General features: G+C 37.6%; 1 protein-coding gene across 8 annotated transcripts in view; it reads left to right on the plus strand.

Moving 5' to 3' along the window:
• Nucleotides 1-5,957: 5,957 nt before the first annotated feature.
• Nucleotides 5,958-13,465, plus strand: part of plce1 (phospholipase C, epsilon 1) — an 82,356-nt gene continuing 74,848 nt past the window's right edge. For 6 of the 8 annotated variants that reach the window (XM_034860825.1, XM_034860827.1, XM_034860818.1 and 3 more), the window contains exons 1-2: nucleotides 5,965-6,090; nucleotides 13,346-13,435. The gene's annotated coding sequence lies outside the window, so the exon portion shown is untranslated. Of the gene's footprint in view, nucleotides 6,095-13,345; nucleotides 13,436-13,465 lie in introns of all 8 variants that reach the window. The other 2 variants (XM_034860819.1, XM_034860820.1) reach the window with 2 other exon arrangements.

The raw sequence follows: 13,465 nt of genomic DNA on the forward strand, positions 1-13,465 counted from the left end.
TTATCATGTTGGCTAGTATTTACTGGCAACTTAAAGCATTGAATTAGTCTTAACAGTCTCAAAATATAGTTTTTATTCCATGATTCTCAAAGAGCAATATTGTTTGCACTTTGTCTTTTCTTAGAATAGAAAAAGTGACAGTAAGCAGCTGCCATTGTAAAAAAGAAGAAGCATCCAAACAGCTGCACACACAGGTTGCTAGATGATGACTTCCTCTTCCTAGGGAGGAAAGATGAGGGATGAAACTACATCAAAACAATGTAGGTTTTTCAATTCAAACATATCCTGCATCACTCAGTTGAACAGTAGCAACAGTCCCACTTTATCACTAAATTAAAAAGCTGATCCTCAGGTTTTACACTTGAGCATCCTTGTTTTTGTGATTGCCTTGGTGAATCTGGGATTCTTGTACCAGGTAGAGGATGTCTGTAGTCACCTCATGACCATCTAAGTAGGTCAGATGTACAGTACCTGGCTGAGAACTACAAAAAATTGTCCTAAGCTTTTAAGCTCATAATATAATATATTTTTTAAAGGGTAAAAAGATATTTAGCTATAAAGCAATATTTGGTCTTGTCCTTCCAGTAAAAGGTTGCCACTGTGCCCAGCTGCGTAGTCAATCAAAGGTGATCTATTTATGTGTAACTGTTTGTAGGGAACCTCAGAAATACCTTTTCTTTTCAAGGGACGTGGTGTTCTACCACAGCAGCCTGTGTTTGTGTATTTTTAGCATTTAGCAAGGAGTTTCCCCACTGCCATGACTGATGAAGTCACGGTGTAACTACAGTCTTCTGTTTAATTGGCTGAAACACAGACAGCTGTTTAAAATCCGGCAGTTTCTTCCTTGCTATTATTCTACATTCTGCTGTTTCTGTTCTCGTTGTGTCAGCACAGATGCATCATCAGACTGCATCATCACAGATTGTAGTTCTTCCTGTTATCTAGTAAGTCAGTCAAAAACAGAACTCTTGAGTTTGCACGCTGTTGTTTTGTTAAATCGGATCTAATGTGACTCTTCCTATGACAGTAATGTATGTGTGTTTCGTTAATTCTCTACTTTAAGAAGTCATACGCAGATTCCAAGAGGACTATTTCATTTCATTTCATTTCATTTTACAATGGTCCTATCGGGGGTGTGATATCTGGAGAAAGCAATCTCCTATTAGAGCTTATTTCATTTTTATTCCCATTTAATTTGCTGTGGTTATTAAGATTAGAACTTGTATGGCATTTAATTACCAATACCAGTTATTAATAATACAAAAATATTCATAAAATTCTGATCCTACCTATTAATTGTAAGGACAATATAGTTAAATGATTAATTGGGGTTCATTTTACAACAAGCCCTGGGAAATAATGAATATTCCAACTAATGAACAGTAACATCAAAGTGTGAAATAGAATACCAGCGACATATCACACGTGATCCCAGTATCATACTTTATTTAAAGGCACTGTGACATTTGTTCATCTTTGTTTGTAGTACAGTAGGCTGTCATGGTCACTTCAGGTGTTCAGAAGCTAATTTTAAGATTGTTACCTCTCGGTTTATTAGTTTGACTTAAATGCTGGTAGTGTAAGCACAATGTGTTTTAATTCTCTCATATGGTTAGATAAACATTTGTTTCAGGACCTATAAGCCTTACAGAAGAAGCAATTTTAGGGTTTTTAAACTATGCCTTAATAGTATTTATATGACTGTTTCTGTAATGTATTACATTGACATTCTGTAATATGTGTACATTTCTGCATAGTGATTTATTATATTTAGTATATTATAATTTCATAATAAATTCTACATGAATTTATTACTCTATATCTGCTTGTGGTCTTGACTTGTCTCTTGAGGGAAGGTTAGTTCACTGCTGTAAAACTTCTGCAGGCAGGTTTCTTTTTCATACATCACTACATCTTTCAAACATGACTGAAACGTATGGAACAGACCCAAACTATGTAGAGCCATTGTTGCATCATTGTCCCAAAGCCCATGGCCTTACCCTAGTTCTGCTAAAGACTCGATAGGTGACAATGGCACAAACCACTGAGTCAGGTAGCTGTTGACAGGAGTGCTCAGAATAGTATCTGGCTGAGTGGATTGTAGTCATTGTGTGCATGCATGCAGGTTTCTTTTGTCTCTTTTAACATTACACCTTTGTATATTTCCCCCTTTGTTTGTGCACAGTTGCGAGGCATTGTGTATTCCTGCAGAATGGCTGTGTTTCATTGTGTCCCAACATAACTTATATTTAGCAAAACAAAGGCGTGTGCCTTACATAAAGGACTAGCAGCATGCAGACGGTGTCATAAACCTTACCCTGGATCTGGGCTGGCTTGTAGGGTCATTTTTCAGATGAGTGCTGAGCTAAGGGAAGTGTGCAGAGGCTGAACCATAACAGAGTAGCTCTTTGTTGTAGGGGAGAATTAAGACTAACTTGATGCTAAAGATGTCTTTATTTCTTCTGGGTTCTCAATTGCAATCAACATAAATTTTTCTAAATATATTCAACATACCAATCTTGATAAGGGTCATATAGGCTACAAATAACTTACTCCAAAGATTATAGTAGGATGTATTTTTTGTATCATACATAGGGGATTCATACTAGTGATTTAGGATCAGTAATTTAATTACTGCATTGGATGTAGCAGTTTTGCACCTTTTAATGAAGTAATGAACCTTTACTGACAGCAGAGGGCAGGATCCACAAAAACAAGGATTCTGCTCTTGAATGCAACTTTGCCTGAAACTGTAATAGCTGTTGTAGTGTAAGATATTGGTTTTACCAACTCAAACTCAATAAATATTATATATACTGTAAATATATAAAAGATAGGCTTTTAAGAATAAAACAGAAAAATAAGAGATGCAAACAGTAAAGCCTGTAAGGTTAAAAAAATAGGAGACTGGAAGAACATGTACTTATGATGATAAGGTCAAAGGTGTGTAAACAAGATATCTGACAAGATTTGCAATACTCTCTCTCTCTCTCTCTCTCTCTCTCTCTCTCGCTCTCTCTTTCTCTAACACACACACACACACACACAAACACACACACACACACACACACACACACACATATGTTTCTGGAATATCTAAAGTCACATCAGATGTCATGGTGTGGCTAAAATAAAGATATACTGGGACATTGACAAAAAAAAACACACCTTCCCCTCTTTTTATCAGGGAGCTGGGGATTCCCAAAGGTTTGCACGCTCCTGGGTGGAGGAGAGTTACAACCAGGAATGGAAGGGTTGCACATTCCTGACGGATGGCATACTTTCCATCAGTGGAGCGGGAGAGAATTGGAAAAGAATCCCTCATTTTCCAAGTTTAAATAAATGCAGTTATAGGCTGTAAATTGGAAAAAGGCATATCTCTTAAGCACGTGCTCTCGCTGTCGCGGGGGCGGGACGGCGGGGAGTCCAGAGGCGGAACGACTGCAATTACTTTCACTTATCAGAATAATAATAATACTTATTCTACTACTACTGATATTAATAATAATAATAATAATAATAATAGCTAAGAAATGGTGCTACCAAGCAATTAAACCACATGCAGTGGATTTGCTGCGCGAAACCTGCCTTTGCCAAACTAATTATTACAGTTCATCTGCCCATTGAACCTGCCCCAGATAGAAATCTGGCTGTTTTGGCTGAGGCATCGTAGATGGGCAGATAATAGGCCAGAGCCAGACGGCCGGCACCCTGATTGAGGATAAATTGAGGTGTTTGCTGTCTAATCCTGTACTGGAAGCAGTTATTTTGTCAAGTAGTAATAAGCCAATGTATTTATGTGATGGCTAAACCAAATACAGGCCAACATAACAGGTCGATAAAATAGCCTATTGGACACATTAACTCTGAGGTATGTGGTGAAATGCAATAAAACACCTTTTTATATGTATAGGACATGCTGCACGACTGTATGTGGCGAAATTGTTGCCAGACATTCCAATGTGGTGACACACACAACCACACACACACGCACACACACACACACACACACACACACACACACACACACACACACACACACACACACACAAACAGCCGCGGTTATTGTTCTCCTGTCCGCAGCTCAGTTGACTACTGAAAGTGAAGAAGGTGCTGCATTCACGTGCTGTTGGATATTTTATTATTAGGCTTTGTCAACAACTGTTTTATCTAAAAAGATAAAATTATCTGTTAGCTTTTCTCACTTCACTTTTATTTCTTCTAAATAGTATTGTCAAGCAGACAAATGGACCAACACATAAATAATAATAGATTGATACTTGGTGTCCGTGTATCAAAACTGTATTGCCAAGGAAAATGTTCAGTTTTTTCCCTCACCCCAACATAAAACACTCATGACAGGAGCTTTAGAGGTCCCATTTTGCCAGGTTGAAGAGCAGTGTGTTATGGAGGACCAGGTCTACCATATTTAAAAATAAATACAGAAATAAATAAATGCTCAATAAATAAATAAGCATACAATTAATTGCCCCAAAAAATACAATAAACAAGTAAATGTAGGTAGAAATTAAATTATACAGTGAGACATACATGTAAATATCTCTTTTAATTGGCTTCTTTATTTATTCACCTTTGTAATAAATACTTTATTTATTTATTGTCCGTTATAATCTTCAACTTTATTTATTAATTACTTATTTTTTAAATTTATTTATATGTGTGTGTGTTTAAATATTTTGTCTGTTTTGTTCTTCCGTTGCATTTTCTACCCTATTTATTTTCACCCCTGGTATTTATTTCTGCCTGTCTCATTATGCAAATGAGGAGGGGCTGGTCTTAAGGGGTCAACTTCTGCCCATTGGTTGGTTAGCATTTTACTGCATCAGTCGAATCTACATGGGTTTTCCCTGCCTAAAGCATTGATTAGTAATGTCAAACTCAGCAGGCAGACGTTCAGTGTCCGACCTCTTAAGGGAAGCTGCTAATAGACTGGAAGAATTAGAACGCTGTAAGTTTGAGATCTGAAATGTTTTTCTGTGGTCCTTTGAACATTTTTTTTAACTTTTACTTTACTTTTACATAAACAGCTTCCAGTTCGAGTAGTAGTAGTAGTAGTAGTAGCCATCTTTGTTGTGATTGTGGCCGGGGGCATGTAGATTCGACTGATGCAGTAAAATGCTAACCAACCAATGGGCAGAAGTTGACCCCTTAAGACCAGCCCCTCCTCATTTGCATAATGAGGCAGGAATGCATGAAGAAATGTAAAAATGACAGGCAGAAATAAATACCAGGGGTGAAAATAAATAGGGTAGAAAATGCAACGGAATGTAAACACACACAGAAATAAATACATTTAAAAAATAAGTAATTAATAAATAAAGTTGAAGATTATAACGGACAATAAATAAATAAGGTAATTATTACAAAGGTGAATAAATAAAGAAGCTAATTAAAAGAGATATATAAATTTATGTCTCACTGTATAATTTAATTTCTACCTACATTTATTTGTTTATTGTATTTTTTGGGGCAATTAATTGTATGCTTATTTATTATTTGAGCATTTATTTATTTCTGTATTTATTTTTAAATATGGTAGACCTGGTCCTCCATAGTGTGTAACCGGTGTAACCTAACATTATGCACTGTCCTCTGATTGTTGCTGAGCTACCAGCCTGCAAAATAAAAATCTGTGGCATTCATTGCTTTAGTATTTTATAACATCACATACATCTTGTCCTATTTACAGGTTTTGTAAACTGGCATGCTAGCTATACCTAGAACTTAGATTTATCAGACAGCCTATGTTTACATAACTATACTTTAATTTTTAAAAAGAGCCAAAATACCCACACAAAATGTCTGTCCTATGTCCTACAGTCAGCAAAATACGTGGGCCCATATATAATAACCAAAAGACCTTTGAATCTTGATTGTGAATGTGGAGGGCAGTATTCCGAGGAGCACTTGAAGGCATCTGACAAAGCGGTTTCCCACCGCAACACGAGCTGCTGCATCTCGAGAGTTGTGAAGTGAGACATCTACCAAGAGTTAGCAGGACATGTGTTTAAGTAGTCAGTAGTTTGCGAAGTTTAGATTAGTTCTAACTGGATTTGACAACATTGGTCGGTAAGTTTGTGCCAGCAAATCCTCAAACTGTCACGTCAATACACTTTTAGACTCCTTTTAACGTTGCACGAGTCTTTTTGGTCGTGAGTGCGGTTTGTTTGTGAAGTTGCTTAGGTGTCAGTGGCTCCCAAACCCGAAGTCACTCAAGATTAAGCTAATTGTAATGCTTTTGCATTTTGGTTCGTCTGGTACTAGAAATGAATGTAACGTTAGTTAAATGTGGTTGTTAGCTTGACTCATTTCATCCGGGACAGTAGGCTAAACTAAAAGCATCTCTGAAACTCCCAGCAAAAGCACACTCTTACTAAATGGGGTTGCAGGCGTTTTATATATTTATTTATTTATTTTATAGATTCATCTCTATTTCTGAAGGCTGTATCACTGACAGAGTTGTTTGTGTTTAATGACATTGCATACTCGCCACAATGAAGGTTAATGGGATTTCTTTTTGCATAAGCTGCTCACGTTAGCACTTAAAAGCTGTGTGCACTGCAGCATGTTAGTTTTTTAGTTTGACAGGTCATGCTATGTTTACTTAGGAAAAGTCTACTAGACATCTCCTGGGCACTGTGACCTTTAACCCTTTTGTATGTGATGTTTAAAGGTGCCCTGCCACACGTATTTCATAGCTTTGTGGTAATGTCAGAAGTTCTACCTCTGTAACATTTTCTAGTGGAAAAAATGCCTCGGTTACCTTGTTTCAAGCCATTCTAGTGTGTAATAGAAAGCTTGCAGGGACTCAGCTCACTTTGTGCCAGTTCACATTAATATTCAATGAGCTAAGCTGCTCGACTCTGATTGGCAGCTAGCCATTAGCTAGCCAATGAGAGCCTGGCTATGTGCATATTTTATCCAGAACAACTGGGCGAGCTTATGAGTAGTAGTGAGCTCAAGCAACATGACATCAGACTGACCAGCTTTTGTAATTAGCCCGATTTCTTAGTTTATTTCGTTTCAGTGGCTAGAGCTGACAGAGGAGGTAGCAGTTTATTTTCACATTCACATTCAACATGCATATGGACCTAACATTTCAAAAAATTGAAGTAAAAACGGTTTTTAGGCACCTCTAAACTAAAAAGTGACACATAGAAATGAAAGGGTTTTTTACAGACTGGATCATTTCTGTGTAGAGCCCGACCGATAAAGGATTTTTAAGGCTGATATTGATACAAATATTTGGTGATTTAAAAATCTGATACATCAGCCGGTATGTATTTAAAAAAATAAATCCAGAAACACGTTACAGAACATAAACAGATTTCCCTAACATGAGTTATTTGTAGTTTATTATTGGTCTTAAAACCTATTCAATTTCTGATAAATAAGATGTTTAAAAATACAAACTTAAGATAGGAAACTTAAAGGCCGCTCTACATCGTCCCTGTTGTTGCCAACAGGGACGATGTAGAGCGGCCTCTGGTGGACAAACTATGCAACGCCAACATTCATAACATGGTTGAAGGGTGTTTTGTTTATTTCTATTTTATTATAAAAGTTTTGGTTATTGGGCATTAAAAATGCAGATAAAGATAGTTAGGAAAATGCCTAATATTGGCCCGCCAATGTATCGGTCTGACTCTATTTCTGTGTAAGGGTTTGTACTTCTCCCAGAATTGACAATGTTTGCATAGTGCATAATTATTCAACTTTCAGTTAGAATGCGTGTCCAAACATCACAGGATCTTCTGCAGTTGGAGAGAAGGTGTGGTGATGCCTTGAGAGAAGTCTGGAGCAGACAGGGCTGACTGGTTGGACTTGTTGTTTTCAAACTTGCTGTTACAGGGTTTCCGCAGTCTTAAGAAGTCTTAAGATTTAAAAATCAAAACAAGCCTTAAAAGTCTTAAATTCGCAAAAGTATTCTATATATCTAGTATAGTATAAGTCTTAAAGCAGGTCTCAAAGGTCCCATGAAATGGTACTCTTTGGATGATTTTATATGGACCTTAGTGGTCCCTTAATACTCTATCTGATGCCTCATTTCCAAATTTCAGCCTTGGTGCAGAATTACGGCCACTAGAGCCAGTCCCACAATGAGCTTTCCTTAGTATGTGCCATTTCTGAGTCTGTAGCTTTTGAGGAGGAGAGGGGGGGTAAGGTGGAGGCTGGGGGTGTGGCTTTGACCAACTGCCACTTTACTCGTTTGAAAGCCATGACGTCTCTCTCTCATGGGTGGGCCAAATTTTCTGGGTGGGTAAAGCAGAGAAAGGGGAGGTAACATCGCCCCTTATGACCTCATAAAGAGCAAGATTCCAGATCGGCCCATCTGAGTTTTCATTTACTCAAGGGCAGAGCAGGATACCCAGGGCTCGGTTTAAACATATCACCATTTCTAGTCACTGGGGGCCATAGGCAGGCTGGGGAAACTTATATTAATGTTAAAACCTCATAAAGTGAAATTTTCATGCAATGGGCCCATTAAATTTTCCTACGTCCATGTAATCCTACCTCTGATGCTCCATTGAAATATTTTTTTTTTATTCTTTGGTGTTGTAGTTCTTTCTTTTGCCAAATATAATTTGCTGTAGATGTACAGATCATTACTCTGTTGCTTTTATTCAATTTAAATACTAATAATATATATACATTTTATTTACTGTTCAAGTACTTTTGTGACTCTGCGTTGCGTTGTACTTTTATGTTGTGATATAGGACTCAAGTTTCATTCATGAAGATCTTATCAACTTAGTCATTATATCCACATTATTGATGATTATTTATCAAAAATCTCATTTTGTAAAATATATTGTGAAAGCACCAGTGGTCAACACTACAATATCGGTGCGATATTGATGAAAAACCTCCGACTAATGTCTAATGGTCACAGTGAAGGTTTTGCACCAGTGTAACATGCCTCATCATCTTTTCTACTGCCGTGGTCCATGTCTTAGCTTACACACACACACACACACACACACACACACACACACACACACTACACACACTACACACACACATACATAGAAAGCCCTCTCTCTCTCTCTTTCTGTGCACTTCCCACTGGCGTCTCTCTCTGCCTTACCCTCTAATCAATGCCATATGTTCTCCAGGTCCTTCACATGAAAAGTCTGTTGTGTTTGCAGTACTGTTCCCAGCGTAACCAGCCTCTCACTTTGTTACTGGCAGAAGGAGAGTGTGTTGACAATGAAAGGTACCCTGCAACAGCTTGCAGGTTGATGTATCATCGATTTAACTTATTTTTTTTTCACTGTCTGTTCAATTCTGATGGAATCAGTATTCTATCCAGGCCGGTAATGGGAAGGTGGATAGTTTTCTTTGGCTTTTGTGTAGCTGTTTCGGTATTCATGACCTGTCCTGGTGGCTGGTTTGAATCTGCATGAATAGCCTTGCTCTTTCCTGTCAGGTTGTGTAGGATCACATCGCCTCGTTTATTATTAAAAAAAACATGCTGTCCAGGAGGCCAAAATCGACCAATTCAAACTTATTAATCTAAGAAACTTTGCCTGCTCGGCCCCATTATGTGACCATGACTAATATAAACATAACCACCTCTTGTTATGTGGGAACCCACCAAAAACTGGCATGTGACTCATTTTAGGTCCCAACCTGAAAATGTAATAAAACTCCCTTCAAATGAAGGGTATACATACTTCAAATTCTCCTAATAAGGGGATGCCATCCTGTTTAAATGGTTATGGACAGATTCCATTCAGCTAGGATTTCTTCCCAGAAATTTAACAGGCCATCAAATGGAAAGCTGTTTTTCATCCGTTCTTACTCCCTTGAGCTGTGATTCTCTGCCCAATGCTGGCTGGGTTCGACCCACTGGGTCTGGGCCAATTCAAGCTCTTTAATTTGTTCCACCTTTCAATTACTTTGGGATTCAAGGTAGGCCTGCGCCATAAATTGTTATAAAATTGCGATCTTTATTTACCCGTTTGCGATTGAAATTTTAAATATCTTACATTTTTTTGTATACATTTTTTTTCTTTGATTCTCATTTAATTTTAGGAGCCGACTGCATCAGAAACGCTACTACTTTCCTATGTGAGTTTTAAACATAGACGGGATAAAACAGGTTTTAAAGTGCACCTAAGCGCTGCGATGCTCTCCCTTCTCCTCATTGAAGCCTCTATGTTTACAGGCTTGTGATGTGCTATAGGTGCCAAAATAAATCTATGTTAGGTACTCCCAATTTGTTTTGTTTTGTCATAATTGATGTGTGCAATAAACATTACACTTAAAGTGTGGCAGAGAATCGTGATATCAATTCTAAGTTAAAAAAAATTGTTTGTTTGTTTGTTCATTTGTTTTCTGCCGAATCTTGCAGGCCTAATTTGAGGCACTGGTTACTGTAGTAGAAATTGATTGACTGATTATTGTTGATGGCTGCCTGACTCCAATGTATAATTTAAAAGAAATCTACAGTTTACAGTTAATGTCGGATGGTTATACCTTTAAATGTTCAAGGTTTATTTAGATGATTTTATATAAAAATCATTTGTTTGCAGTGTTGCAACTTATCAAATGATTTGGGTTGGGTTGACACAGAAACCATGATTTTATTATTTTAATTTATTTCACCTTTATTTATTCAGGCAAGTCATTAAGAACATGTTCTTATTTGCAGTGGCGGTCTGACCAATTAGCTCTCAGCCAGATCAGAGGTCGTTTGGACAATAACGCAAAAATCAATTTAATATATAATTTACAAGTGTTGTAATCCGAAAAATTAACATTACTTGTTTTTTTGTTGTTGTTGATTTTCCCCTTATATGTAAGCACACACACGTGTGTGTGTGTGTGTATATATATATATATATATATATATATATATATATATATAATTTTATACTTCCCAGCTGCACGGATCTGTCCCTTTATCTAGGCTAGGTCTTGCACTGCATGGTAACATCAGTTTCTTTTCAAAAGTGACCCGTTTAAGGAATGTGATTCTATTGTAGTCATATGAAGCGTCTTTTATTCTCTGACCCTCTGTGTTAAAGAGAGGGGGCGGGGTCTGAAGATTTAAAGGGCACTCTTCAGGATTTTCTTTTACTGGATCTTTACCACGTTTTGGTTTCCAATACACACAATTTGCAATACCTTTTATCCAGCGTGATGCCTGAAGGTCTTAATAAGCCATCACTGTGCACTGTGGTTTGGATGCCCATCAAAGTGCATGATGCATCAATAGTCAAAGGTCCTTCTTCACTGGAAGGAATATACATACACGTATATTCTTTGTACAAGATTGTTTGTTTATTCTTGATTTCCCCTTCTGATTCAAATTAGTCCGTTTTTGGCACTCTCTTTGGCATCACCAAAGCATTTGTGACTGAAAAGGGAACCTAATTGAATTCTGTGTTTTCACGGCGTGACTGTTTCTTTGCAGGTTGGGTGACTGCAGTTGGAGCGTCACTCTATTGTACTCCCATGGCATGCCTTTATTTTCCCGTGGGCCCCTACACAACAGAGAAGGGGATTCCTTCTCCCCCTGACCTGCTTATAATGCTGGTGGAATGCTAAAGATCCAATGCCAAATCTTAGTGTGAAGTATTTAGTGGAGTATTTTGGAGGCTCAGGACGATAAGTGGCATTTCAGCTCACCCAGATATTTTTTAATGTCATTTACTCTCTATTTTACTTTCCTTGTCCATTGACTGTGAGCTCTTATTGTAAATTTGAAGCCTAAAGGTTACTGCCAGTAATTACTGGGGCTGCTTGCCACGTCACTGATTGGCTCTACTTTCCTGCACTCGTTGTGAAGTTGGACCTAATCACATACCAGGCAATGAGTCATCGTTTGGCTGAGTATCCCTCATGAATGAACATTAGAAAAAGGCTTTTATGTAAGCATGAAGGCCTCCTGTTATGGGATAAACAATAATTTAGGACGGGTTCAAAAAATCTCATTTACTCATTTAAGTTGACTATCCATGAGGTTTTGCATAAAGGGCATGAGTGTTTACATCCATAATTTCAGTGAGTGGTTAAATGTCTAAAAAACAACAACTGTGTTCTGCTTTAGAGTTGTGTCAGATTTGGATTCAGAGATAGCTCTCACCCACCATTTGTTTATCAAGTGCTTTTGGCAAACATGTTAAGTTTCCTACTTATACATCCTTCAAAATACAGTGACATGGACATGCCATTAGATTCTCTTTTCACCCCGTCTCATTTAAGTTACAGTTCAGTGTCGACATGTGTCCCTAGCTCTGAGGCCATTGATGGTACCAGTGTAGTGGCCTTTCACCACTGAACAAAGGTTATAAAACCCATTTGTTATAAAATTATAATTTTGATAATGTGACAGTCATTGATATTTTCACTTCATGGCCTTGAGATGCTCCTAAAATGTACTTAAAGCCAGTAGTAGAACTTGAGACTTCACTGATGTCGACCTGTGAACGTCACACTGCATCACTTATACTGTAACATGCCTTGCATGTAAAAGCAACATTTTTATTATGTGCTGTAAGCTCAAAAACAATTTATACTGTACGTCAATTTCTAATTCATGTGTGGCAATTGGGAAATAACCTTTTGAGAAAAATTAGGAAACAACACACGCACACCCACAAATACAAAAGAAATATAGAACAGTTTGGTTGTTCACCATCTGATTCTGATTATATCCCGTTTATTCATGACTGTCAGAGGTGCTGAGATCATCCCCTTTCGCTCTCATCAACATGTGTTACACTTTATTGCAGCACAGATAATGTTGGTAACATTTCTCTTCTAAAGCATGATGAGCAGACAACTGGCTGTCCTTATTTGATCAGGTTTTTCCAGTAGTGCATCTTAGATCACAGTTTTCCTATGCTTCTATCGAAGTATTCAAGCTCCTTAAAGCAGCATACAAGAAAAAGCGACAAACATTGAAAAAAGTGTTAAAAAAAAGGAACAAAGTCATTCAAAGAAAAAGTTAAAAACATCGATGAAAAAGCGTCAATAAAAGTGTTGATTTTTTAAATTTTGACAGGAAGACAACACAAGGGTTTAAAAAAATGTATACAGTATTTCATTAGGACAGAAACCATTGCTAATGATGTCATGAATTGAATTAGTTCTGTGTGTCACTGCAGTCCTTTGTTGTGTGCTGTAGCTGTCAGTCAGATCAGATGACTATCAAGGTGAAACATTTATATCAACAAACTTCAAAAACACTTTCTGATTGGCTGCTGAACTTGCAGTCCAACTGTGAAAGGCCCATCCCTTATGTCTCTCTCTCTCTCTCTCTCTCTTTCTCTCTCTCTCTCTCCCCCTCCCTCCCCCTCTCTGTCTTACTCAGTTGATAGTGAGCGGGAATCCTGATTCACATGAAAAATCCTGGAGCCTAAGATTAACAGGACTTTTTTACAAGGAGATTGCCTACATCAATGTAAGTATTAACAATGAGATATACCTAATG

Source organism: Etheostoma cragini, chromosome 21 (genome assembly GCF_013103735.1).
Source record: "Etheostoma cragini isolate CJK2018 chromosome 21, CSU_Ecrag_1.0, whole genome shotgun sequence".
Taxonomy (NCBI): Eukaryota; Metazoa; Chordata; class Actinopteri; order Perciformes; family Percidae; genus Etheostoma; species Etheostoma cragini.